The sequence below is a fragment of the Sus scrofa genome, unplaced genomic scaffold, assembly GCF_000003025.6.
Source record: "Sus scrofa isolate TJ Tabasco breed Duroc unplaced genomic scaffold, Sscrofa11.1 Contig1234, whole genome shotgun sequence".
Lineage (NCBI taxonomy): Eukaryota > Metazoa > Chordata > Mammalia > Artiodactyla > Suidae > Sus > Sus scrofa.
In genome coordinates this window covers 655-12,863 of record NW_018084843.1, presented here as the reverse complement: position 1 = coordinate 12,863, position 12,209 = coordinate 655, and the positions used below count along the sequence as shown (strand labels likewise).

Here is a 12,209-nt window from a genome sequence, read left to right as displayed (position 1 = left end):
TGCTGCTATGAACGTAGGGGTGCATGGATGTGTTCCAGTTAGGCTTTCTTCCAGATGTGTGCCCAGGTATGGGATTGCTGGATCCCATGGTAGTTCTATGTGTAGTTTTTTGAGGAACCTCCATACTGGTTTACATAGTGGTTGTACCAATTTATGTTCCCACCAACAGTGTAGGAGGGTTCCCTTTTCTCCACACCCTCTCCAGTATTTTTTTTTTTTTTTTAGGGCCACACCTGCAGCATATAGAAGTTCCCAGGCCAGGGGTCAAATTAGAGCTACAAATCACAGCCACAGCAACACCAGATCCGAGCTGCGTCTGCAACTGACACCACATCTCACGGCAATGCTGGATCCTTAACTCACTGAGTGGGGCCAGGGATGGAACCTGTATCCTCATGGATCATAGTTGGGTTCATTTCCACTGAGCCACAATAGGAACTCCTCCCCAGCATTTATTATGTGTAGAAGGTCCACTGCATTTTTAACCAGTTCCTCTACCGCTTCAAACGCTGGCCCCACAGAGGTGCGCTCAGGGAGAAAACTGCTGAATTTGCAGAGACGATTTGCAGTTTTGTCATTACTTGTCTGGGTTAGCAGGAGCCTCTCAGCCTTGGTCCCATTTATGGAAGAACAAATCCAAGAGCCGTTTTCTTTGCACCTTCCTGATGTTCAAGCACAATGTTGCAGTGACTTTGTGTGTCATGACACATCGGCTGTGGTTTCAGGAGTTGGTCTGAAACAGCACGTGAATCCTGGACCAGCTTCCGCTGGTCTGGCCCCTTCAGTGGGTTGTTGATTGCTTACCTTGAAACGGCACCCGCTTCAACTGGTTTTGCCACCTTGAGGAGGTTGCTGATTCATCAAATCTTGAGTTATTTTACAAGGACAACCTGGTACCTGTTCAAGACAGAAGCCCACATCTCCAGGACGACCCCAGAACCATGAATCTTCTGTCTGCAGAAACTAAAGAATAGAAAAGTTGCCGGTGCCACCCTTGACGAGGCGGGAACTCTTTCAATGGGGAGCATCTGGCTTCAGCCACAGGGGTAGCATCTGTGGCCTGACTCAAGACTAGCCAATCAGCTTCCCCAACTCCTTGAACTCCACCCAGCCTCTGGATGGAGGAGACAGGTTGGAGAGCCTTGCTTCTGGGCTCCTTGCTGGTTGACCGCACGACAACGCTCTTCCTCTTACTAAAGCTGGTGCCGTGGGTTGGCTTCTGTGCGTGTCCGACGGGGAGCCTCTGCTCGGTGACAAATCTGACCGTTTCTCATGTGCCCAGTCGCCTGAGCATCGGGCGTCTCAGCCAGTACGCCCTCTACACACCCCACTGGCTGCTCAGGAGGTCTGAGATGTGTGTCCCCGAGGGATGACGGAACGCTGGTGCTATTTTTCATCAGGCTGTTGTGCAGGATCCCTCTTCGTCCACCGGACGCAAAGGTAAGAAGGCTGGTGCCTCTGGGTCTGCAGCCTGGGCTCGATGTCCACGTGCCTCCTACTGGGTCATGTTCAATCCCGTCCAGCCTCACGGAGGCAGGGGAGGCTGACAGCCTCCCTGCTTCAAGTAGCTTTACCGGGGAAAAAGACAGAACAAAGAAGAATGTAGCACCTCCAGGAATTCTTGTCTACATGGCCTGTGGTGGCGCTGGATGGCATAGGACAACCCAGAGCACTCCTGGTCGCGCTCTGCCCATCAGTCTGGGTTTTTTTTTTTTTCCTGCCTCATCTTTTTATCCAGCCCAGGCAGTGGTCACTCATAGACTTGATCTGAAAGCCCTCAAAGAAACATGCTGAATTTTTTTTTTTAAGTAGAGTTGATTTACAATGTTGTGTTAATTTCTACTGAACAGCAAAGTGATTCGGTTACACATGTGTATGTTTTCGGGGTTTTTTTTGTTGTTGTTTTTTTATCCTTTTTGTCTTTTAGGGCCATGCCAGTGGCATATGGAGGTTCCCAGGCTAGGGGTTGAATGAGAGCCACAGCTGCTGGCCTACACCGCAGCCACAGCCACAGGGGTTCTGAGCCATGTTTGCAACCTACACCACAGCTCACAGCAATGTCGGATCCTGAACCCACTAGGGAGGCCAGGGATCGAAGCCGCACTCTCACCTGCTGAGCCACGATGGGAGAGCCTATGTGTTCTTATATTCTTTTCTATTCAGGTTTATCGGGGAAAGTGGATATAGTTCCCTGTGTTGTGCAGCGGGACCTTAGCATTTTTGAATTCTTAATGAGTCGGACAGTTGTCAAAGCGAGGTGGGGAATCCATACTAAATACTGTCTGGATGTGAAGATGTGTTTTCTAAAGACTGGAATCGTATGTCTTCTTTCAATATTTTAAATTTTACTGAAGTGTAGTTGATTTTCAACATTGGGATAATGGGATCCTATGTCTTTAAAGTCTCAGCTTTAGGGGAAATGATGACATTTTAGCTCGGTCACTTTGCCTTCAGGGAAGGTTGTTAAAGACAGAGCGAGGGGGAGGGTCTCGGGGTGTGATCAGCTTGGGGACACTCTTCGGGCTGGTGGGCGGTGAGGTCACTGGGAGTCAGCGTCATCCACCTTCTGGTTCCAGCCGGTCTGGGGCCTCCGTGCTGGTGGGCAGCATACAGCTCACTTCTTCCACCTGGCGGGGGCTTTAGCACCTGCAAACAGCTCAAGGACACAGCTCAGAATATTCTCCATAGTCCTGGAGGAAGAATAAAGGGACTTGACTTCGTTGAATGGACAAGTATTATTATTCTTTCTTGACTGTTTTTCTTTGTTTCTGCATTTTCTCATTTCTCTGAATTTACTCTTCAGGTGTGGGGTCAGGAGATGCAAACTAGGACACGGAGAATGGATGAGCAAAGAGGTCCTGCTGTCCCACACAGGGAACTCTGTCCAGTCTCTTGGGATAGACCAGGATGGAAGATGATAAGAGAAAAAGAAGGTATATGTGTGTATGCTTGGGTCACTTTGTTGTACAGCAGAAATTGGCACAACAGTGTCCATCAACTCTCGTCTGATAAAAATTTAAGAAAACGCAAGGTGATTTCATTCTGTAACGGTGGGCTCATGGCAGGGATTTCACAGTCTCATGAGTCTTAGAAAATTGTGTGTGTGACTCTCTTTCTGGCAAGTAAATTTAATGTGGTTTCTGCTGAGGAAGAAAAGGTTGTTACGAGGAATTGGTTACTAAAATACAGCCCACGGAAAGGAGCATTTTCTGGGTCTTTTTCCTCAAGATTCTGATTCATGATTTTGTGACAACTTTAGCTGCACAGAGGCAGCTGACAACGGTCCTGGCCTTCAGCTGTGCCCGCAGGCAAGCAGGTCACTCTGTTACCGGCCTGGGTGCCTGGATTCTTCAACCTATAGAAATGGATGGGGTCAGAGGGGGGAATCAGGCCAGGCTTCGCTGAGGCTCCGGCTGCAGCAGGGAACAAGTAACAAGTCGCTTCCCAAGGAGGTGGGCCGGTCCCTTAGGTGGGGTGAGGGTGGGTGGGGCTGGAGGGGTGGCTGGGTAGGCTGCCCACCCCCTTGGCGGAGCCCTGTGCAGGGATCAGGCAGGAGACCCTGCTTGGACTCTTAGCATCTCAGAAGTGATAGTTGGATTTTGGTCTTTTTGTATCTTACTGTTTATACTTTGTCTGCCCCCCTTCCCTTTAGTCCCTTGGAGTTTCATTGTATCTGTTGCTCCAGGAGCCGGCCTTCCTGGTACAAGCCCTGCAGCAGAGGGTCCCAGGTCCCAGCCTGACTCCTGTCTGTCCTGTCTGTCTATTTTCCATCTTATAACTATCATCTCTCTCTATCCCTATTTATCGATATCTGTCATTGATGCATTGTCTGTTACCTACCCATCCACCTATCACAGCTATTAACTATATTTATCTCTTATCTGTCTGCTCATCTCCTGGTCATCTGGTACCCGTCTTGAATCAGTAGAAAATGAAGAGGTCAGAGGAGGGATGTTGACCTCACAGCCACGTTCTTCTCCAAAGGCTTTCCTGGGGCTCCTGCTCCAGTAGCGGGAGCGAGAACGGGAGCAGATACCCTTTATTAGCTCCCAGAGGTGGGGTTGTCCCTTAGATGGGGTGAGGGTGGGTGGGGCTGGAGGGCTGGCTCCGGTGGTCTGCCCACCCCCTTGGTGGGCAGGACGGGACTTTAACTCCAGGCATCTTGGAAATGGCAGGGCAGTTGGGTTTTGGTCTTTTTTTATCTTATTGTTTATACTTGGCCTGGCTGGGCACAGCAGTGTTATTTTTAGTCCCTTAGAGTTTCTTTGTATCTGTTGCTCCAGGAGCCAGATCCTTCCTGGTACCAGCACTGCAGCAAAGGGTCCCAGGTCCCAGCCTGTCTCAGGTGGAATTCCCACGGTTTCAGGAAGGGGCGTCTGGGCTGGTGTATACAGTAGGTTACAGGTGCCAGTGTGGCTGTGGTACACAGTCGGTGCTTATTCTCCCCTTTTGGTTACCGGTCAGAGATGGCTTTGCCTCCTGCTCACCCACTGAGGGCTGTGTGGCATTTGGTGGGCAACAGTGCCAGCTGCGAGTATTCGTATTGACACTTTGGGGCCAAAAGATACAAATGCTTTTCAATTCAAATAGGAATCAGGGAACTGCGACCTTCGCATGGTCTTGCTTGCAGGCCATGTTCTTGTCCAAATGTATTATGTCTTGTGTTGCCTTTTTTTTTTTTTTTTTTTTAAACTGGCTGTGCCCCCAGCCTACATAAGTTCTCAGACCAGGGATTGCACCTGAACCACGGGCGTGACAAGGTGGAATCTGGGCAAGGCCACCAGGAAACTCCCTTTTTTTTTCTTTTTCGTTTAATTCCATAATTCCTTTTTTCAAACATAAATAGCATTTTTTAATTGACCCTAACAGGAGGTTTTCTGGTATATCCCACAAATTGATAATTGGGACCTACAGACATTCTGATTGCTGTAATTTATAAAAGTGTTTCCTTGAGGAGTGTCCTGGTGGCTCAGTGGGTTAAGGACCTGGTACTGTCACTTCTGTGGCTCAGGGTCTGTCCCGGCCCAGGAACTTCCACATGCCATGGGCACGGCCAAAAACAAAAGTGTGTGTCTGTCAAACTGTGATGTATTAATTCGTCTGCTTGGGCTGAGTTAAACGTACTGCAGATCGAGGCTTTAAATAGATATTAATTTCCCGGTTCTGGAGGCTTGAGTCTGAGCCCCAGGGCCAGGCAGTGCAGGTCCCTCCCAAGGCCTCTCTCTCCTGGGTGTGTTGACGGCCGTCTCCCCGCCGTGTCCTCACAGGGCCGTCCCTCCGTGCGTGTCTGTGTCCTGACCTCTTCTTCCCAGGACCCCTCTTTAAAGAGCCCTTCTCCCAGGTCATCTCTGGGTCAAGCATGGGTACATGTGAAATCCAATGATTTGGCCAGATTTTCCAGGGCCTGTGACATAAAGCATGGCCACAGTTACGTAAAAACTGGTTCGGGCTATTCCAGTGAGCATTGAAACGACTTTGGGAGTTCCCTAGTGGTGCGGCTGGTTAAGGATCTGGCGTTGTCTCTGCAATGCTTCGGGTCGCTGTGGTGGCGTGGATTCAGTCCCTGGCCTGGGAGCTTCTGCATTCTGCAGGTGCAGCCAAAAAACAGAAGAAACCCCAACACCTCGACTCCTTGGAAGGGTTGATGAAGCATGCCCTGGAGCCCTGGTACTTTACATGCAGTCAGTGAACATTCCTATTGGCCACATCAAAACTAAGGCTGTGACTACACACATGCCGAGGCAAAAGACCAAAAAAAAGACCTGGTCTCCAAATACAGCCCCGTCCGGAGGTCCTGGGGGACAGAGTTCCCCACCTCATGACACGCGTGCACGATTTCCCAGCCGGATACCACCTACCCTTGGGTCCGTGCACAGACCCCATCTCTTACAAGGTCCGTTTTTCCGTTAGAGGTACACGGGCCGTCCAGCGCTTTCACCGTGACCCTGAATATATTCTGCAGCTCAATTTCCTGCCCTGTGCCAAAGCTGTTCCCAATGCCCCCAAAGAAACGACTCCTGATCCGTTAGTTTTCCCTACGAGTCGGGTGTTTCGAGTACAGAAGCCATTCTGCTCATCTGACTGGTTTTTCCTGAGTCTGTGCGTCTGCCTCCGTGATGGAGTCGCCACGGGTCAGGCATAGGCTCTGCCTGTGCCAGCGGGAGGGGGGCGGCTGCCTCAGCCCGGGCTGAGTGCCCAGACAGGAGAAGCCAAACTCACCCCTGGCATCCTTCCTCCTGGGCGTCCTTTTTGCGAAATCCTCATGATTCCACATGAATCACGGGTGGACTGTTACGCTTTCTGTCCTGCCTTTTTTGACATGTGGCAGTCACATGCGAATGTACTCGCCTTGGGAGAATGTAATATCAGATGCCGGAGAGCCCCCCTGCCCTGTCTCCATCCAGCGTTTGGCTCCAGTAGGAAACGCTGTTTTGAAAGGTGTGTGCACACAGCAGCGGGCATGTGTAGACGGTGTGTATAATTATATAAATGACTATTTGTATAAAAGTTACATAGATTTGTGTACATCATGTACTATGCGGTGTCTGGTGAGGGTAGATTTCATATTACGTGCTTTTATTTAGGTTTTTGTTTTGTTTGGTTTTTGGTTTTTGGCCGCACCCACGGCATTTGGAAGTTCCCCAGCCCAGGGATCAACTTTGAGCTGCAGCCCAGCTGTGGCAACACCAGATCCTTAACCCACTGCGCCAGGGCAGGGGTCAAACCAGCCATGCCAGAGACAAGCAGGATCGCTTCTTGCCTCCCCGGCAGCGGTAACTGCTATGTGCTTTTGCCTTTAAAATTTGAAGAACTGAAGTGTCGTTGACATGCATGTTGTGTTACAGGTGTGTAACGGCGATTCGCGGTGTTTCAAGGTTCTCCTTCACTTGCAGTTGTGATCAAGCACTGGCTGTGTCCCCGTGCTGTGCGGCATCTCCTTGTGGGTGGTTTAGTTTATACCCCGTGGTGCGTCCTCTGACTCCCCCCCCAGATCACCCTCCTGCTTCCCTCTCCCCACTGGGAACCACTGGCTTGTCCTCTGTGTCTGCGAATCGGCTTCTGTTTTGCATGTACGTTCACTCGTTATGTTTTGAGATTCCACACATAGGTGACATCATACAGTGTGTGTCTTTCTCACGTCACTTAGTGCGATCATCTCGAGCTGCCTCCGTGTCGCTCCAACTGCCTCGTTTTGTTCTTTTTGACGGGTCGTATTCCATTGCGTCCATGGACCACGTCGTCTTTATCCATTCCTCTGTGGATGGACATTTAGGTCGGTCCTGCAATGGACACAGGGGTGCCTGGAGCTTCTCAAATTAGGGTTTTGTCTGGGTCGATGCCAAGGAGTGGGATTGCGGGGACATACTTCTATTTTTAGAGCTTTGAGGAACTTCTGTACTGTTTTCTGTCAGGGCTGCACGGATTTACACTCCCACCAACAGGACGTGCATAATACGTGGGTTTTACCCAAGAATTAGGGCATCCAGTGAGTTTCTTCCACACCCGTCAGGTTCCTGCTGAAGACTCGGTCTTCGGGACGGGAGGACACTAGTCCCCTTCCACGTGTGGGCAGACAGCACCGGAAACGACATCTCTGTTCCATTCGTTTGATGTCTCAGTGTCCTCCGCCTGGTACTCCAGCTACTGAGGATGTTGCTGAGCTAAAGTCATTTGAGATTGTCCCAAATTGTTTTAAGCAGGACACACTAGGAAAAGGCAGCTGCATTTACTTTCCACAGGGCAGTTGGTGCACTTTCTAAAGAAAATCACGGGATAGGACTAAACTCAGAATGCATGTGTCTGAGTAAATCTTGCTCAGCGAATGGAAACAGATGCCCGGAATGGTTCTGCAGAGGGAGGACCTCCTGGTCCGTGTCTCTTGACACAGTCAATTTCTTTTTTCTTTAATTTTTAAATTATCACGGATTTACACTGTTCTGTCCATTTCTGATGTACAAGAAAGTGATGCCATCATCCGTCTATACTCACACTTCTGCATAGTATCTTCCGTCATGTTCCACACAAGTGGACTGGACACAGAGTCCCCTGTGCGGGACAGCAGGACCTCGCTGCTGATCCATTCTCAGTGTCACAGTTTGCATCGACTCAGCCCAAACTCCCCACTGCATCCCCCGCCCGACCCCTCAGCAACCCAAGTTTGGTCTCCATGTCTGGGAGTCTGTTTCTGTTCCACAGGACAGGTTCATCTGTGACATATTTTAGATTCCATAGAAGTGACATCATATGGTGTTTGTCTTTCTAACTCGCTTAGTGTGAGAATCTCTAGTTGCATCCATGTTGCTGTGAATGACGTTATTTCATTCGTTTTTATGGCTGAGTGGGAACATGACACGAAACCAGACGGACGGCACACGAGGCACGACATACAAATCATCGGTACAACTGCCCCATGACACGACAAAGCTCATATCACGGTCTGAGAGCATCATGTAGCCACTGAAACTAAGCCAGTCCCATCTCAAATCTGGGGAAAAAAAAAAACACAAATATTGACTTAAACGTTATTTTGTATGGAGTAGAGTTGAGTTACAATGTTTAGGTTCAGGTGCACAGCAGAGTGAGTCCGTGACACATGCACACACGTCCATTGTTTCTCAGATCCTTTTCCAGTATAGTTCTTGCATCACACTGAGCTGCATGTGCTTATTTCCCCACGTGTTGCCTGTTTTCAGGGGCATGGCTTTCTGTCCGAGTCCGTGTTTTAGAAGAGAAACTGCTTTATCATCTTTGTGGCTGCTTAAGACTCTAGGTTTTCTACAGGGAAGCAGCCACCCGTTAAGCCTCATTAAACTCTTTGACATGCTTGCCTGGAGGAGGAAGGGTTCTTGACAGTTTACAGACAACTTGGGCAGGAAATCAGGGGAGTTCCCTGGTGGCTCAGTGGGTTAAGGACTTGACGTCCCTGCTGCTTGTGACGCAGGTTCAATCCCTGGACCCGGAACTTCCACATGCTGTGGGTGTGGCCAAAAAGAGAGACACTGGTGGGAAGTTGATCATGATACTAATTTTACCAGCGAGTGTGGGTCTGGGTCCCAGCCCAGTCCCTTTGGGACCATGTGTGGTCAGCAGAACAATGACCCTAAAGATGTCCACTTCCTAATTCCTAGTGCCCAGGACAGGCGGGCATGTTACCTGCTGTGGTGACGCGGGGTTACAGATGCCGGTGGATTTAGGCTTGGCCCTGAGCTGACCTTGAGATGGCAGCAACCTGGGATTATCCAGATGGGCTCATTGTAAGCCCAGGGTCCTCAGAAGTGGGTGAGGGGAGTTCCCGTTGTGGCTCAGCAGGTTAAGAACCCGACAGAGTGTCCAGGAGGATAGAGGTTCAATCCTGGGCCTTGCTTGGTGGGCTAAGGATCCAGGTTGCCTCACGCACAGGTGGCAGGTGAGGCTCAGATCTGGCGTTGCTCTGGCGTAGTTCAACTCCGATTCAACCCTGCAGCCCCGATTCAACCCTAGCTGGGAACATGCAGCGAGTGCCCCAAAAAATTAACAAATAAGTGGGTGAGGGGGGAGGAGGTGACCAGGTGAAGTCCTCTTCGGACGGAGGCTGGCAGGGCCGTGGAGCCGACAGGGTGTGGTCTTGGAAGAAGTACACACAGATTCTCCCCTGAAGGTTCCAGGAGGACCCACCCCACAGCCACGTCGGTCTGGCCCCGGGAGGCTTCTGACCCCAGACCTGTGAGATGATAAGGGGCATCGTTTGTAGCATGTGTGCTGATTTGTTCTGGCTGCCCTTGGAGAGAAATACTGCATATATGCGGCTGGTGAACTCCTAATTGGGTCTGTCCCGTCCAGCCTGGGACCTCCCTGGGGACCAGACCAGGCGGAGTGAAGCCTCCTCATGACAGGCCAACAGCGCTTTGAGTAAACTGTGACCCCCCCCCAGCGCCCGGGAAGAGGCCTGGGGTTCCTAGCACACGTCAACCTTCTTGCTGAAGGATCTGACGGTCAGTGAAAACCAGAGCTGTCTGCCCCCCACGGTCACGGCGGTGCAAACCATGACTGTGTCCCACAAGCAGTACGGACGCCTGGTCCCGAAATTCCCTGCAGGCACCGACTCAAACGTTTCTACCTTCTCTCTCTGATTTGTCTGTGTCATCCCCTCCGCTGTTTTCCTCCTTTGTAATTAATGCTTTTGGCTGCACCAGCAGCATGCAGAAGTTCCCAGGCCCAGGCCAGGGTTCAAACCTGCACCACAGCAGCGACAATGCTGGATCCTTAACCCACAAGGGAACCCCTTTTTTGTTTGTTTGCTTATGTATTTACTTTCAGGACTGGGTCCGCGGCATACGTAATTCCCAGGCTAGGGGTTGAACCTGAGCTGCGCCTGCGACCTACACCACAGCTCACGGCAACGCCGGATCCTGAACCACTGAGCGAGGCCAGGGATCAAACCCGCATCCTCACAGAGACGATGGCAGTGTCTTAACCCACTGAGCCACAGGGGACCTCCTGAGACCTGCTTTCACTTCCTTGGATACATGCCAGAAGTAGAGTTGCGGGGTTGGGCAGCACTTGTATTTTTCGTTCTCTGAGACCCTCCCTCCTGTTCTCCTCAGCGGCTGCACCAATTTGTGTCCCACCCACCGAGTCTGAGGGTCCCTTTTCTAGTTTTGGACATGCTATTAATTGAGGAATCTCTTTGTGCATGTTCCCATTCCTTTTTATCATCTTTATGTGCATGCAGATTTTCTACATCAAGGGTAGAGAACCCAGATTGTGAAAAAAGACACCCTCAGCTGGACTCTGGAACGTTGAGATGGTCGGAAAACATGCAGGTGTTTAGAAGATGCTGGAGTGCATTTGCTTTAGGGTAACAGCAGGTCCTGCTGTACAGCACAGGGAACAATGTCCAGTCCCGGGTGATGGAATCCGTGGAGGATAATGCGAGGAGGACGTACGTATTATGTATAACTGGTCACTTTGCTGCAGAGCAGAAATTGAGAGACATGGTAAACAGCTCTAATAGAGAATAAAACTTCAAAAGAAGTAACAGGCCACGGGTTTGCTAAACACACTATAGCTGTCTGGTGAGGGGGAGGCGGTGTCTTACTGCTGGTTTGCAACCTGTCCTCATGATGGGCGACATCGAGCATCCTTTCAGGTGCCTCATGGCCGTGGGTGTGTCTTCTTTGCAAACCCTCTTTCATGTGTTTGTCCAGTTAAAGAATTTGTGGCTTGGTTTCTTCTTTGGTTTGTTTAAACGTTTGAAAATATATATATAATTTCATGGTTTGATTTTTTTTAGTGGTGAACGTTTTGTTCAGAAACAGTGTCAGTGGTTTGGTTTCTTTTTGTTCTACTTTGGAAAATTCAGTAGTTTGATCCTGTGTGGTGCGTTCTTGGGGTTAACTTTTCACAGTTTTCCGTTTCATCGAAGGAGAGTCGAATATACAAGGTTGTGGCCATTTCTGCTGTGCAGCAAAGTGACTCCGTGATCCACACGCATCCATTCGCTCTCAGATGCTCTGCCCGCAGGGGAGATGACGCAATCCTGGGTACAGTTCCCTGTGCTCGCCAGCAGGTCCCTGTGGACCATCCACTCCCCACACAAGACTTAAGGATGCTTCTCTTCTGATGGCGGGACTCAGGCTTCTGTCCATCCTCGCCTCTCTCTCCAGGGTAGCAATCCCGCTGCCTGCCTCTCCGTTTGGAGAAGAGAGAACTGTCGGATCCTGTGGGTATTTCCTAGACTCGGGGAGCCTGGAGGTGAACCCTCGTGTGCTCTTCTTTAGATTTTTGTCACCAGAGACTGTTCTTATGCTTCCCAGCACCTGCCTGGATTGGGTGTAAAGGATCCTGAGAGCGACAGCTTGTGACGTCCTCCTGAGTGATGCTGAGGTGATGCAGTTGTCGTCTTCAGCCTGCAAAGCCATCTTGCCCAAGAAGCCCCATTCCCGGGGCATCCGGCCATACGAGAAAGGCTGCCAGGGTAGGTCTCGGTTGCAAAGAAATGTTCCTTAAAACTCAGCTCTCATCTCCATGCCTCTCACTGTCTCCCAGTCTCCACATACACTTCTCCTATTCTGTGTGGGTGTCTGTCTGTCTGTTTAGGGCCACATCCGTGGCATATGGAGGTTTCCAGGCTAAGTGTTGAATTGGAGCTGCAGCTTCCAGCCTACACCACAGTCACAGCAGATCTGAGCCACATCTGTGACCTACACCACAGGTCATGGCAATTTGGG

General features: G+C 50.4%; 1 long non-coding RNA gene across 1 annotated transcript; it reads left to right on the top strand.

Annotated features, from left to right (window-relative positions):
• Positions 1-379: 379 nt before the first annotated feature.
• LOC110258102 lies at positions 380-11,886 on the top strand. The gene is made up of 3 exons (XR_002340983.1): positions 380-1,440; positions 2,804-2,933; positions 11,796-11,886. It is a non-coding gene; the product is annotated as an uncharacterized LOC110258102 (long non-coding RNA).
• Positions 11,887-12,209: the final 323 nt, after the last annotated feature.